Source organism: Anomaloglossus baeobatrachus, chromosome 5 (assembly GCF_048569485.1).
Source record: "Anomaloglossus baeobatrachus isolate aAnoBae1 chromosome 5, aAnoBae1.hap1, whole genome shotgun sequence".
In the NCBI taxonomy this organism is placed as follows: Eukaryota; Metazoa; Chordata; class Amphibia; order Anura; family Aromobatidae; genus Anomaloglossus; species Anomaloglossus baeobatrachus.
This window is the reverse complement of record NC_134357.1, coordinates 26179221-26182635: the sequence shown is the minus strand read 5'-3', so window position 1 is coordinate 26182635 and position 3415 is coordinate 26179221.

Below are 3415 nucleotides of genomic sequence, written 5' to 3'. Positions count from 1 at the left end.
TCATAGCCTTAAGGTTCATGGGTTTCTCACATTAGTTCATGTGGGCGCATTTCTTAAACATTAACGTTGCAAAACTTTTCAAAACTTGTCAAACTGGTAACTTCTGTACTTCTTTCTTTACTTTACATAGATTCCTCCTGACCAGTGCTTGGGCCTGTAGGGCTGCGGCACCTGTTGTTTTCTTCATTTCTCTCATCATCGGAGGTAGTCTCATCAGTGGGTCCTTTATCTTTCCTTTCTTCTTCTGTATCTGTTTCTTTTTCTGTATCTGTTTCTTTTTCTGTTGAGACAGCAGGTTCACTATAGGGATTTCTGGGACATGGTGTAACATCCAATGCATACCATCCTCTTTCTCCTTGGTGCATGGTGAATTCCACTGTATCTCCCATCCGTAGGTTCCTTCCTGGATGTCCTCTGGGCAAATGGGCTCTAACGTCTCTTCTATTAACAAAGATGCCTTCCTTCATACCAGGAGCTACTATGGAGCCATATCCTGATTTCAAGCTGAAGTCTTCTACTACACCACGACAAAGTGGACCTCTAACCTGGGATTTGGCCCTTCTCAGGAACCGTTTCTCTTCCAAGTCTCTGGCCATGACTTCGTCTTTCTGCTCTGGAGACTGCGGTGCAGGGGAAAACCTTGTTCTGCTACGGCGCCGTGTCCTACGGGCTGGATTCTGCTGGGTTGCGGCTTCACTGTTTGCAGGCTCCCAGGTGAGGTTTCTGGACAAATCTTCCTCTTCATCCCAGCGGGAGTATGGCAACATCTCTGGCTCTGGGCATGGATCCACTGCTGATGGCTCCGGGGTCAGCTCCTCAGCTTCCTGGCCTCCTCTCCCCCTTAGTTCTTCGGAGCACTCCTGTTGTGGCAGCGCCGGGGATGGGTGGTCATCAGCAGGCCCGGGCGGGGGACTCTTTGGCGTGGTTGCTGCAGAAGTCGCCTTGGGGGTGTGCGGAGGGAGCAGATACCGATCCACCATCTCCTGTGGGAACTGGGCCTCTAGGTCAGCCTTCAGCTTCCAGTATGCGGGGTCCTCTCCTATCAGGGACTTCCTAGCAGGGACTTCCTTAGACTGGGGAGCGGTGTCTGCTCTGGCCTTGCAGGCCGGGGTAAACAGTGGTACAGTCTTGTCTTGGCGGGCCGCGCCTGACATGGCGGCGGCCTGGTCTTGGCGGGCCGCGCCCTGCATGGCGGCGGCCTGGATCAGCGTCGCTGTCGCAATGGAATCTGTGCAGGCTGGGCTGGGCGTCGCTGCAACGATCTGGGCTTGGCGGGCCGCACCTGACGTGGCTGCGGCCTGGTTCAGCACCTCCCTTGCGGCGCGGACGAGCGTCGCTGCTGCGGTGGGGTCTTGGCGGGCCGGGCCTAGCAGGGCGGCGGCCTGGGTCAGCGTCACACCCGCGGCGTGGATGAGGGTCGCGGTGGCAGCCGGATCTTTGCGGGCCGGGCAGGGCATCGCTGCGGCGGCCTGGGGTTGGCGGGCCGCACCTGGCGTGGTTGCGGCCTGGTTCAGCGTCGCCGCGCCGGGCGCCTCTTCAGGGACCGCGGGCGTGGCAGCAGGGGTCGGGGCACTCGCGCTGGCAAGGGCAACACTGGACTCACCCATCGGTGGCACCATCGGGGTCTGAGTCGTCGTCGCCCGGTCTGGCACTCGTCGTGCGGTTCCCCTCTCATAGGCCTGAACCGCTGCAGCCATCTCCAGAAGCTCCGTGCGTTCTTCTCTGATCTGCTCTACGACCCGGGTCTCCAGTCGGTCGCAGAACTGGGCAAGCTCCCGATACCACCAGGCAGCGGAGCCTGGTTCTGGGTTTCTGCGTTCAGACGCCATTTCCTCTGCGCCTTCTTCTGCACGATTTCCCAGCAGTGGACTCGTCGCTGCCTCCAGTAGCAGGCTCTTCAGTTTCTGCTCTGCCTCTTCCAGCAGCAGGCTTCTGGCTCCCTTTCTGTCCCGACGTCTCTGAACGCCTCCGCTCTCTTCACTTGCGAGGTCAGGACTCTGCAGGGGATCTCTGGGTAGCCACACCTCTTCGTGGGCGGTAACTTCTCCCAGCGCGGGCTGCTGTTGTTTTTCAGCGCGCTTTTCATGGTGGCAATATGGCGGCGCTTCCAATTTTCCAAGCGGACCGCCCAGGCACATGGTCACCTGTCTGAACAGGTCTAGTCCTTATCCTGTTCGTGACGCCAGATGTGAAGCCCCTCCAGTGTTGTGTCGGTGCATTACCTTCAGGGACTCCACGCAGCTGGATCTTTGTCACAGGTAGGAAACCTTCTTCTAGGATTGTCGTGACGCCACTCTCAGAATTGCGGTCAGTGGGGACCGCCACTGCAGGTTAAGGGATGCCTGGGGCTGATGGTGGGTGCAGTCAGTTGTAATAGCCTCCTGAGAGTGAGGCAAGCCCCAGGGCCCTGTGTAGGTGTGTAGAACCACAAGGCGCAGAATAACTCCACACAAGCAGAATGTCTTTCAGGGGTTTTACTCACTGTTGATGGCAGGGTGAGTAACCCGGGCGTAGCTGGGATGAACCAGGCTGGAACCAGGTATCCTTCAGGCTGACTGATGAGGGTGGCTACCGACTCGCCTTCCTTAGCCCTTCTGTGGTTTGTGGTAACCCCGACTTTTAGTCCCTATGGGGGTCACCCAGGGAAGTAGCTGCTCCCCTCGTTTGTTTGCCGTTTGCTTGTCGCCTGGACCAGATCACTCCAGCTGCTTGCCTCCTGTGAACTATGGGCCCTAACTGTGGCTACGTGGCTGCGGCTTTTGTGGTGTTGTGGCGTGGGCTTTAAGGGCCCCACACCGGCAGGTTTAGCAAGGAAAGGTGGATCTATCCCCGCACCGGGATCTGCCGCCCGTTTGGGCCTGGTACTCCCTGACAGTCTCCTTACTTTCCACTACACTGCTCTCTCTCCAGCTGTGTGTGGTGTTCGGGCAGCACTACCAGGTGACCGTTCTCCCCCGTCGGTAGTCACTGCGCGGACGCTGTTAGACTGCAACAGCTCCAGGGTCTGCTTCTGCTCTTCCTGGACTGCTGCACTAAACTGGCTCACTCGTGGGACCTGCACTGCTGCTCCTGTCTGAGCTCCACTTCCATGCTCTGCTTCAGACTGTTCTTCTCCTCCTCCTCTTTTCCCTTTGTGCCTGCCTACGTCACCTAGCAACCAGGCTCTCTACCACACCCCTTGAGTGGAGATGGAGGCTTCGCCCCCTCCACTCCTCAAGTGGAGGTGAAGGCTTTGCCCCCTCCTGGGATCCCCAGGGGTCCTCTCAAAGGTACATGTGTGAGACCTGATCACTATGCGCCTGTGTAGTCACACCTCGGTCAGCCTTCTGGATTACCTGTATTGTACTGTCCCCAGCATGGGTGCAGTACTCAGTGGTGCCTGACCAGGTCAGGGGCGCCACAAGCGCAGAGACCG